The sequence below is a fragment of the Ascaphus truei genome, chromosome 6, assembly GCF_040206685.1.
Source record: "Ascaphus truei isolate aAscTru1 chromosome 6, aAscTru1.hap1, whole genome shotgun sequence".
Lineage (NCBI taxonomy): Eukaryota > Metazoa > Chordata > Amphibia > Anura > Ascaphidae > Ascaphus > Ascaphus truei.
The window spans coordinates 85,186,618-85,199,353 of record NC_134488.1 but is presented as its reverse complement, the minus strand read 5'-3'; the positions used below and the strand labels follow the sequence as shown (position 1 = coordinate 85,199,353).

The 12,736-nt window shown below is 42.8% G+C and overlaps 1 protein-coding gene across 4 annotated transcripts in view; it reads left to right on the top strand.

Annotated features, from left to right (window-relative positions):
* The window catches only part of PLEKHG5 (pleckstrin homology and RhoGEF domain containing G5), a 314,942-nt gene that overhangs the window by 140,480 nt on the left and 161,726 nt on the right, over window positions 1-12,736 (top strand). The window contains exon 1 of one of the 4 annotated variants that reach the window (XM_075604981.1): window positions 799-1,286. The exons of the other annotated variants lie outside the window; for them this stretch is intronic. The gene's annotated coding sequence lies outside the window, so the exon portion shown is untranslated. Of the gene's footprint in view, window positions 1-798; window positions 1,287-12,736 lie in introns of those variants that run through there. 4 annotated transcript variants of the gene reach the window in all.

Sequence of the window (12,736 nt, the reverse complement as noted above, 5' to 3'; positions counted from 1 at the left end):
TCATCTACTATGTAACTGTGTAATAGAGACCTGTGAGTTTTTTTTTATAGTAAGACATTTTATACTGACAATGAGCAACTACGAAAGACATGATATATAAAATGGTGTTTTTTAATGCTAACTTAAATACTGTAGAACACTATAACTTAAAAAAATTAGGAAAGCCATACCTGTTGATTTATATTGAGTGCTTTGGTAAAAGGATTAGTACAACCTAATTGAAGGTATTGCACGAGAAGGCTATGAGAACCAAGGGACTTTGACCTTATGCTCACATTCTGATTACTAGTAGGAGGCTTTGCATGTGTGGAATGTGGCAGAAGAAGTACACATCCTTAACCCCACATTATTAGATGTTGTAGGTAACGTTTCTTTCTCCAGTCTCAAACACTGGTATTGCAGTTGGTAGAAATATCTACTAGTACCAATTTAACCCCTTTTCAGAATGAATAAAGTGCCACTGCTGCATTTCCACCACTAGTGCTAGAGGGATTAGCAGTGTAGTGCCAGGCAATGGGTTTTCCTTTAACATTGGCAATTTATTAACATTGCATTCACAGCAAGTTGAGAATTTTTAATAAAAAATGTGCTTGTGTATTTTATAACAGCTGAGAACAGCCACACTTGCAACATGCACAAATGTTTCCTGCCTTTTACTTTGTAAATACTATCTTAGTTTTTAGAAACCTGATGCTTAGACAGGTGTTTACTGATCCCCCTGTTCACCTGGGAAGAGATGTATCTTATAAGAGCCCTGGAGGCTTAAGTTCCAGCCATGAGCACACTGTGAAAGGGGAGGGCACGTGGCACATGGGAGGAACAGACAGAATCAGCACACTTGAGAGAGACAGAGGGAGAGAGGCATATAATACAGAACAAAACGTAGTCATAGTACTTCAGACGTTGCGAAAGACGGCATTATATTGTGAATAAAACGAGACATAATCAGTAGCCGCAGTACAAATTAAAAAGAAGAGAACCTTACTCATCTCTAACCAGCAAGATGCCCCACCTTCTTCGTCAACGCTGTGTCACTGCAGAGGATCTACAAGCAATCCCTTTGGATAAGTGAGTCAGTAGCATCTCCCTTCACAGCCGCTGGAAACCTTAGCTGCTTTTACATCTGGGATTTCCAAGGTGGGGAAAGAAGTGTTTGCTGCTTGTGCACAAAGAATTGCTTGCCCCCGGTGGATGTTGTTCTCGGCAAGTGTGCAGCTGCAGGAGCACAGCGCATGCTTTGAGGTGAAAAGGCTTATTCTGCATTGTCATCCCCATCTGTCTGAAAGGTGAGTCTGGATATTGTATAGCAAATGTATTTGACATGTGAACTCGTGTCTTTTAACAACATGAATCCTTCTGTGTCTGGAGTCAGCCCTGCTATGGTGCAGTGGAGTTAACTTTCACAGTGGCCAGGAAAAACTCTTTAAAAATTCAGTAATGTGCTGTGGCATATACAGTACTGTACTTTCCTCTCTTTACTTGCCTCTCTTATTCCGGGATTGGTATCATACACCATGCAGGTTATAAACGCCTGAATAGACAACACACATCAATTTACATTGCAAGAGATCTGTGAATATATGTATTGTTTTGCATTGCTGCAGACATTTGCACACACTAAGATGTCTGTGTGCATGTCCTTCTTGTGTCAATGACACCGTAAATCTGACAACAGAGAAAAGCATGTTACAGAAATGTTTAGCCTTGTCTATTGAAGTTGTTTTGCATTTGAAACCTAATTTCCTTGGGTAAGCTTTTGGAAGCAGGGTTAATATTTGCACAGTGAAGGTGACTGCTTCATGGTATAACGTGACAAGAAACGATGGTGTTTTAGTCATAAATGCTCTGGTTTCATGCTTCATTAAACTTGGAATATGTTGTAGCATGAAATATTATTCCACCACGTTTAGTGATAATGGGTGGAGCACATTGTTTGCCCACATCTGCAATGTTTAGTTACTTACAATAAATTATCTTGTGCTGTTTATGCAGGATTTAATTTGTTATATATATCCCCAAAGGAAATCAAGAGACAGCACTCAGGAGGTACTGTATGATGAACAAAAAATTGTATTAGGAAACAGGACACACACAAACCAATGTTTCGGTCCAAAAGGAGGACCTTCTTCAGGAACGAAACATTGGTTTGTGTGTGCCCTGTTTCCTAATACAATTTTTTGTTTATCATACCTGAGTGCGGTCTCTTGATTTCCTTTGGGGATCATTTTTTCTGTGATATTTGTATGTGACATGCACCAGACAATACTTACTCTACCGGAGTGCCAACTGCCTTCCTCTTTTATTTATATATATGTATGTATGTCCTGTATGTACTGTATGTACTGTATGTATGTATATGTCTTTTTTTGTGACGGTACTGTCTGGTACTCGGTACTGGCACCTCTGTTTCCCGTGCTGCAGGTTTTTTCCCTGCTTGCTGAGGGGCCAGGGCTGGCTCTCCATACAACCAATCCTTCCCTGTCCATGTCCCCGCTCCCCACTTTGCTGAGCTCTACAGAGCAGCTCTAAACAGACCTGAGGTGTCCTATCCCCAGGTATCTTAGAGCTAGGGTGTGCAAAGTGGGGGGCAGGGGTGGTTACAGAGGCCTTGCGCTTCATTGAAGGCATTTAAATGAAATGCCAGGGACCACGTGAGGCCGCTGTAACTTCACTTACCTTGCCTTCCAGTGAAACATCGTCATGGCAACCTGCCGTTAAATGACGCAGCGTGGTCACGTGACGGACCTTGCGGGGTCATTTGACACCGGAGCCAAGCGCGCGGGGGGTGAGTAGACATGGGGTCGCAGGAAGAAAACGTTGCGTACCCCTGTCTTAGAGGGGGGACGTGTGTGTGTCTGTGTCTCTGTGTTTGTCTCTCTCTGTGTGTGTCTCTCTCTGTGTGTGTCTTCTCTCTGGCAACGCCCTCCCCACCCCCCATTTTTTTGGCTTCCCCTCTGAAAAAAGCTTTCAATAATGCCAAAGTGTCTCTCTCTCTGTCTGTCTGTCTGTCTGTCCCATGCTGGGAGAACAGGGAAATCCGAAGGCACCCTTTTGATTCTCTCATAGAACCCCACGGTGCCGCGGCACCCCGATTGGGAAACACTGGCTAAGGCCTCAAGCATGGTCAGCGCTTATGCGCTGACCCTGCTGAGGCGCGCTGCTGCTCGGCACTGAGCCCCTGCAGCCGCAATGAGAGCGGCTTTAGCAGGGGCTCGCGCACGCTTCCGCACGCTTGCGGAAGCGTGTGTCTCACCGAGTCTTGAAAATTTGGCGCTCGCCGGAGCGCAGGGCCGGTCACGTGAGTGGTTCGCCCAATGAGGGCGAATCAGCTCCGTGACGTCACTGGCCCGACCCCTGACGGCGTCCTGTCTAAGGCCAGGGAAAGCACCCACTTTCCCTGAGCCTCAGCGTGCCTCAGCACTGTAAAAGGCACTATGTCCCAGGCCTTAGTACATTGGGGCACCATTAATTAGAAAAGTAACCTCTACTTTTTGTATTTTAGCTTTTTACTTTTGTTGGTGATTATGTTGTATGTTGTTTAATGACTAAGTTAAAATTATGCATGTTAATTCACATAATGTATATGATTACCTCAGAATATCAGAAGAATGTAGAATAAATATAAATGGAAAAAACCAAAGCAATGCTATTAGTGATCTAACACAAAATGCTTTTTTTTGACCAAGGTTAATGCACCACACCTAGAGAGTTTATCTTCAATACATTACCTAAAAGTAAAACTCAGTTGCTCATTCTGTGACTTTAGCTGTGACCTTTCCCAGGTCATTAAAAACTGGTTGGTTAAAAACTGTTGTCTTAGATTTCTGACCTACTTCACATGTTGTTATCCATAAATGTTAGAAACATTACTCCTCCCACCAATAGTTTATTGAAGGCCTGATAGTCTCCAAAGTATTTTCATGTCCTTTAGATCAGCGTTTCCCAAACGGTGGGTCGCGACCCGGCACCGGGCCACGGCACCAAAATTGCCGGGTCGCAGCGAGGCTGGCCGCGCGGTGTCTCCCGTCCCCCCTGCTCAATTTTAAAAAAATGCCGGCGATTTCCCCCTGCGGTCCCGCGCGCTTGCGCAGGGCAAGCAGGGCCTGCTCCCTTCCTCCCCCCCCCGCTCCCAACGTGGGACGGAGGAGGAAGTACCAGCTCCTCTGCGTCCCGCACGTTACGTGGGACGGAGGGGGAAGTTCAAGCTCCTACTGCGGCCCGCTTCCCCCCGCAGCCAGCTTCCCGAGCTCACCTCCCGTGGCACCCCCTCCCGAGCCCACCTCCCGTCCCCCCAAGCCCATCTCCCGTCCCCCCAAGCCCACCTCCCGTCCCGGGCAGCAGGGGATATCGGGGGCAGCAGGGGAAAGCGTCCGGCGGCAAGGTAAGTCACCCCACCCAGTCACTGCCTCCCACCCAAGTGCCCCTGGTCCCCCTCCCACCCACCCAAGTGCCCCTGGTCCCCCTCCCACCCACCCAAGTGCCCCTGGTCCCCCTCCCACCCACCCAAGTGCCCCTGGTCCCCCTCCCACCCACCCAAGTGCCCCTGGTCCCCCTCCCACCCACCCAAGTGCCCCTGGTCCCCCTCCCACCCACCCAAGTGCCCCTGGTCAAGTGCCCCATGTCCCCCTCCCACCCACCCAAGTGCCCCTGGTCCCCCTCCCACCCACCCAAGTGCCCCTGGTCCCCCTCCCACCCACCCAAGTGCCCCTGGTCCCCCTCCCACCCACCCAAGTGCCCCTGGTCCCCCTCCCACCCACCCAAGTGCCCCATGTCCCCCTCCCACCCACCCAAGTGCCCCATGTCCCCCTCCCACCCACCCAAGTGCCCCATGTCCCCCTCCCACCCACCCAAGTGCCCCATGTCCCCCTCCCACCCACCCAAGTGCCCCATGTCCCCCTCCCACCCACCCAAGTGCCCCATGTCCCCCTCCCACCCACCCAAGTGCCCCATGTCCCCCTCCCTCCCTCCCACCCAAGTGCCCCTGGCCCCCTCCCTCCCTCCCACCCAAGTGCCCCTGGCCCCCTCTCCAGTCACTCACATCCGTCGTTGCCTGTAATTCACTGTTTGTGTCTGTGTGGGTATAGGGGAGAGCGAGTGTGTGTGGGTATAGGGGAGAGCGAGTGTGTGTGTGTGTGTATCTGTGTGGCTGCGTGTGTATCTGTGTGGCTGCGTGTGTGTGTGTCAGTGGCTGCGTGTGTGTGTGTCAGTGGCTGCGTGTGTGTGTGTCAGTGGCTGCGTGTTTGTGTCAGTGGCTGCGTGTGTGTGTCAGTGGCTGCGTGTGTGTGTATCAGAGGCTGTGTGTATGTATCACTGTGTGTGTCAGTGGCTGCGTGTCTGTCAGTGGCTGTGTGTGTGTGTATCAGTGGCTGTGTGTGTGTGTATCAGTGGCTGTGTGTGTGTCTGTGCAGGCCCTATAGGCCAGTATAGGCGATAAAAATTTTAGTGGGTCACGAAGGAGAAGTTCAAAAAATAACCGGGTCACGGAAAAAAAAGTTTGGGAAACCCTGCTTTAGATTATCTGTTTAGTGATTTACATGATAACTGAGATAATTAACCCATATAGTTTGTTTCTTACAGTTGTATGATTGGTTGTTCATAACATTAAAGGTCTATATTTATTAAGTGGTGTTTTGCCATAAAGCATCTTCTTGCCCATTCACTTGAACTGTAGGGTGTATTTTAGCGCTGGAAAGTGTCTTATGGCAGAACACCACTTATAAAATATGGCCATAAATCTGTAACCTCCATAGATAAATATTTGCAATATTATGAGTGATTCAAGCTGTTGCAGGCTTAAAAGTATATAGTGTACACAAGTATGGTCTCAAGTAGTATTCCCCTAAATATAATCTGTAAAGTGACTGAATCCCACCACGTTTTTTTAATAATTCGAAAAGTGAAGCGACTAAGCAGAAATTTGGGGCCGTATTTACTAAGCAGTATCCATGAGGAATACATGAGGAAATACATGAGGAATATAAAGAAAAAAGCATACATAGTGCAAAAATGTCTGTATTCCAAAATAGTAAGCTATTAAGAGTTATATTAACTTACAATGCCACAACTCACATGGCCCAGTGAGATAAGAAGGAGTCAAAAGGTATCTTTGGGATATCCCCCCGTCCGCCTACGTTTCCCCTCGTTCTTGTAGAGGTAGTCAAAATATGTGAGGCCACCTCAGGTGGTACTCAGAAGGAAATCCTCCCCAGATGCGTCACGGTGTGTATACCGCAAATATGGGTAATTGCACAGAGATATGGTGTAAAAATAAATAAAACAAATTCAATACAATTCTGCACTTACATAGTCGTTAGTGCTAGTTGGCTCCAACAGGGCAAACTTCACCGACGCGACGGTACAGTGTTACTCCGATGGCTGCGTCTTTGGGGAATCCCCACTTCTGGACTGGCTTTCAAGCTGTGGCATCAGCTGATCGGGAACCATAGGACATTGCTACGGTGGCTGCCCGGTAACTGTCTGGAGCCCTGAATACAACTGTCACGCTCACTACAATACGTTTCGCAAACAATTGCTTCCTTGGGTAACCCCAGAGAATTCCTACAGCTGCAGCCATCGGAGTAACACCGTGCCGCATCTGGGGAGAATTTCCTTCTGAGTACCACCTGAGGTGGCTTCACACATTTTGACCACCTCTACAAGACCCATGGGAAACGTAGACGGACGGGGGAATATCCCAAAGATACCTTTTGCGCCTTCTGACCTCACGGGACCATGTGAATTGTGGCATTGTCCACTTAATATAACAATAAATACAGTACCTTACTATTTTGGAATCCAGACATTTTTGCACTATATTCTTTTTTCTTTATATTCCACATATATTTCTGTGCTCCCTGAACTACACCATTGCCAAATCAATGTCATGTAAGGTGTTTTACTGCTTTGGAAGGTGTCATATGGCAGAAGACTGCTTAGTAAGTCTGGACCCTGCTTAGTAAGTATGGACCTAAGAACAGATTTAGTACGCAGTGGTATGCCATAAGACACCTTCCAGTTCCAGAAGATACTTTACGTTCATTGAATGGGCCATAAGGTGTCTTGTGGCATAGCATCGCTTAATAAATATGGGCTTAAATAGTCATGTAAGTAACTGTCTTGTGGACTACTAAGGCAGTTTTATGGTAGTGCACAATAAGGTAATAGGCAGTTCAAGTTCACTGGTGCCTTGCTATACCTTTAGATGAGACTTTAGCAAAATAAGACTAGAACAGAACATAAACCTTGTTAAGTTAATTGCATAGAAATAAACTATACTGAACATTTTTGCTTTGTAAGGGAAATAATACTTATATTGGTATGTAGTAAATTTATTTTTCTGTAATTCAGCATAAATACATCATCTAAAATGTAATCTAACATACCTTTTTGTCCATTAAATATTTATTTTAGGATTTTGTTGATAAATTAACATATTTTCATATTGATTGTATTACATTTCAGGAAATAGCAGCTTTGGGATTGGTTTTATAAACATGCTGAGATAAAGTAAATATGAAGTTGATAAAGGAAAATTATGGATTGCAGCCAATATTCTTAAAAGGATATTGTTTGTTTTTCTTCATTAGAAGCATAACATATAAAAGTGATATATTATATGTGCACACTAAAGGCAAATGTTCATCTCAGAGCACCAGGCTACATTGTTCTAGGGTGATGAAATAAGTTCAATGCCACTCGAACCACCTGCTTGGAGTCCAGCACACCCCAATCCACTAATGTTCACAGCCTAGAATACTGAGGAAGAGAAGGCAGCACAAGATGAAGCGCCTACTCTGCTGCAGAATAAATACTGTTCATGTAGGGAGAGGCTCTCCTGACAAGTCCAGACAACGCTCTTCAAATCAATGTCAGAATTTGCATTTGCACACATCCCCCCCCTTCCTAAACTTCTAAATTGCTCCTTCCTAGAATTTGCATCTAGCTTACATGCACTTCATATGCCTTTTAATAAATTATACTGTTCCATTTTCTTTGACAAAACACTTAAAAAAAATTAAAAAAAATTTTTTGCCAGCACTATTATCATAAATGCATGAGCATTGTTTTTGTTGGAAATGCTTTTACCAAACAAAATCAGTATGACAATAAAAACTGAGATATTACACAGGATTTTTATTCTGTTTTATCCTAGATTGTATACACTTTAGGTGTGGTGTGGTTAAAGGATTTCCGTAATGTACTCCTCCTTCAGTGTTCTCTTGGGAAATCTTGCTTAATGTTATGCTGTGAATAGATGTCGCTTGCATTCAGTAGGCCCAGAGACTGTATCTTACCTTACACAGTAACATGATGCCATGGTGCTACCCCTGACATGTATTATCAAAGGTGGTGTTCCTCTGCACTTCAGGAAAGGCTTGTCTTACACATTGACGAGAAACGGGTTTGCATTGCAACAAAAAGTAGATAATTGAAGCCCTGTTTTCCCTCTAGGACATTAGTTCATAGAATAATGTATATTTATTTTAGGCGGGTCCTTTGCATATTACATGTGACATGAGTAACCTGGTGGTTACAGCGCTGTCTTTGGAGTGAGAAAACTATGTTTGAAACCCAATATAAGCTGCTTGTGTTCAAATTACTTTGTTGGGTGTATACCAAAACTTGATTGAAAACTCTTTATGTGGTACAGACCTGCAAAATTGTACTGTATGTACACCACTCAGTACTCTAGATATATACAGAGCTTGCCCAAGGTCACAAGGTATATATACATATATATATATATATATATATATATACATACTGTATATATATATCTCAGAAAACATAATAGAAGGCTCTTCAAGTAAATGACTTGACTTGGTATGTAATCTAGACATTGAAAGAGAACAAACTTTATTCTTAACCCTTATTTCTAACTAATAAACAGATCAAAAGATGATTATTTGTAATTGTCTTTTATATGCCAAGATCAAAGGAGAAGGGGGTCAAGAACGTCTATGTGGTGCAGCATTTAGATAGATACAATTTACACAATTAAGTACGTAGTACAAGCCATGTTTTTAATACAGACATCATTTTTGCCACATATTTTTAGTAAATAGACATCGAACTTAATTGGTAGTGCTTTCCCTATCATTTTTATGAATACATCGTATTTTTTCTCTCCTCTTATATTGTGTTGACTGTGTACACAATGCTTTTCGTACAAGTTTTACAATTTAGTCACTGCCCTATAGAGCTTACAATCTAATACTGGTGCCTGAGGCACAGGGAAATTGAGGAGGTTGCCCAAGGTCACAAGGAGCTGACACCTGGATTGGAACCAGACTCACTGGCTCACAAGCTTCCAGCGGCAGTGGAAGTTGGTGAGCTACACCTTCAACCCAAATGTGATGCATTTTATATGTAACTAAAGAGAATGTTATCTAAACTACAGATTCCCATAAAAAAAGCATCTATTTTTTATTAGTAAATTCTGACTAGATATAGAACTATATAAACAAAAGTCATATCCTATTTCTTGATATGTAGAAGGAAAGGAGCACAGCATCCGCATCAGTGGCTCAAAAATAGATAGGGCAACTCCAGATATAGTCAAATTGTGTTTATTGCACAATCAGCTTAGCAATGAAGGTGTAGGAAACACACCAACATGTTACATCCAACAGGAGTAGAAGTCAAATATTTTGTTATTTGCTTTTGATGTGTCCATTTGGGTTAGGTGCAAAAATAGCCATTGCTTGTTTCTTAATACACTGAATTTCCATAATTTGTAGTTCTAATTTAGCTCCTGCTAAGTCTTTTTTTCTGTAGCAAAGATATTACCTCTTAATTTACCCATTGCATGTAAAGTACATAAGTTACACTTGGGTTTTGGTTCACTTGACCATGACCTAACATAATTCCTATGGTGTGTGGCTCAGGGGCACTTGATTAGTACTTCTGCTGAAGACATCAGACTTCAGAAATATGTTGTCAAATATCTGTATATGCTTTATACCTTATCCTCTTCTTATCAATTGAAAGGGCTAGTTAGCCATCTTCCTCTCACCACAAAGAAAGATTGAAAATTGTATAGAACCCTAAAATTGCAGGCATTTTTGTAACCAAGCACAGTTGTGCTATGCAAAGTGCCACAGACCTATCAACTCTCAATGATTTTTGGTGAGTCTCCCTAATTAAGAACCAGTCTTACTGATTTTTAGTATCAGTTGTCTCATCAACTTTATTAAAGTCTCACTGATGAAAAAAAAATATTTTGAAGTTTGAAGACTTACTCGAAAGTCTCATTTTTGTGTATCTGCGGCGTTTCTGCACACCCTCTGTGCGAGGGATTGGAAACAAGCTGTTCCTTCTGCTAATGTAACTGTACTTCAAATAAAGATATTCTTTCCGAGATAGAGAAAGGAGATAATATACCCCTAAGAATCTTAAGAGAATGGCTAGCAGTCCCTTTGTACCTCACTTATACCATGTTGGAGAATATGAAGAGTGGGGGCCTCTTTGTATTTGTGCAGCAAGGACATTGGTTTGAAGTGGAAAAGAGGATCAGAAAAGGATCTTTTCATTCCAGTTGTGTACTCGAAAAGACTTGTGATCTGTAAGCCATGCAATCTCTGTGGGGTTTAAATGTTCACATATCTTTAGAGCTGTTAAGCCCTCTAATGTTTGGAAAAGGCAAAATAAAAAGTTCAATGGGAAACACTGGAAAATGTGTTAAATATCCAAACTTATATATTACAAAAATAGAGTTCCTCGTAACAAACACGTCTTAAATATTGTATTTGAGCCTTTTACATGATAGTAGTAGTAGTAGTTATAGTAGTCAAAAGTCACAATCTTATGTCACAAGTTGCTTCAAGGGGGAAGCATTTCTATACCATGCAGGTCTCATGTACTGTATTGGGTTTTAAACCTCGAAACCTCCCAAATGAAATGTCATGCTAGCTGTTCTTCAGGTGCTACTTCCAGGAATAAAAGACAAGATCTCTATCCACATTCTGACCCAGGGTTGTCCACATACCTGCACCTCTATCTACAATCTGCACTATCTGTTTCCTCTGTTCTGTTCACATATGGACATTTCCCTATCAATTTATCCTGTCCTGGAGGTTTTCCTACCAACAAGCATTGGAAAGAAGTCCACTATGAGTTGGTAACTCGTGAATAACCACAACGCCTGTTTAAGCTTCTCAATTGTGAGTGAGATATTTTTAATTACCATCACAGTGTTGGTCCATACGCTATTGCACTATTTTGTGTCTCTTATTTTTCATATGTCTGGGGAGTATTTGTGCTCCTGATCCCTTGCTTCAGTGCAACCCTTTTATCTGCCCACAAGTGTAGTACCCTCGGAAACACCTGTCTCGCGTTTTCCTGGAGAAAGGCAAGGAATAAAATCTGAGTTGCCCTATAACTGTGTCATAACCGATCTGTCCCTTGTAAGGTTATTTGTTCTTCTTTACATATCCCATAGTTTATGTCTACCTGTTGGAAGACTCTTGTCTAATTGGTGAGAAGATTATTGCCAAACGTATAAAAAAAAAACAAAGCATTTGTTTATCATGCAAATGTTAAAAGTTTCAAATATGTATATATATATTTTTATTCTGTAAAGGTGTCAACATATTCAACATTCCGCTGTCCTTAGTTTTTTTCACTGTTGGACTGCACCTTTAACTATAAATACAGATTTGTATACTCTGTTTGTTTTATAATTTCCGATCCATTGTGAATTATTGTTTTTTATGCTGGATAATTAATTTTAGGATTTGACCTTGAACAGATGAAGCACAACTCATTAAAAAAAAATATTTCTATTCCAAAGAAAAGTTTAGCTCAGAAGTATCTCTCTCTCATAACTTTTCTCTCCCTGCTGATCTTTCCATCACAGCCTGAACTGATCTACCCTGGACTGGAAGGGCAGATTTCCTTCTGTGAAAGCAACAGTGATCTCCTCCTAGTTAGTCTAATCATCGTGAGTAAAGGAACTGTTAATTGATTCATGGCGGAGGGAACCTCTGTATACTCTTTCAAGATCAGTTAAAGCAGGGGTGCGCAAACTGGGCGGCACAAGACTTTTGGGGTACGGCGTTTACAGAGGCCTTGTGCTCTCGGCTTCAGTCACGCATCTCCATGGCAACACGGCGTCAAATTACGCCCATTGCCATGGAGACGTCACGTCAAATGTCGCCGTGAGTCACGTGATGTGACGTCACACGACCCCGCAGTGCCATTTGATGCTACATTAGAGGTGGAGGGAGGGCGCCACTCAGGAGGAGTACAGGCATGGGGGCGCAGCGCAGGAAGTTTGTGCACCCCTGAGTTAAAGTAATGTAAAATGTAGGAAAAGCCCCTACAGGGATAAACCATGTGACAGTGATAAGTTCATGGAAAACCTGAGTTATATGGTTTATCCTTTTCTCTATTCAAGAGATGTATAGGTTTCAGAGTTAGGATAAGGGCTAACATTAGAAATACATGTAAAAAAGTGAGATTTAAGCCCATATTTATTAATCTGTGCTACGCCATCAGACATTCCGACACTGGAAGACACATTCAAGTCTATTCAAGTGAGTGGACCATTATAGGTGTCTTTCCGGGACAGACAATGTATGATAGAACTGCATTGCTTAATTAATATGGGCATCAATGTCTATTTGCATACTTTCTGAGTTATGTTTTGTTTGTTGTTTTAGTTATATATTTCACCTTCCTGTGTCATTTGGCTTATGCAAATAATATTGATGGCTTTACAGTACCTACAGACGTA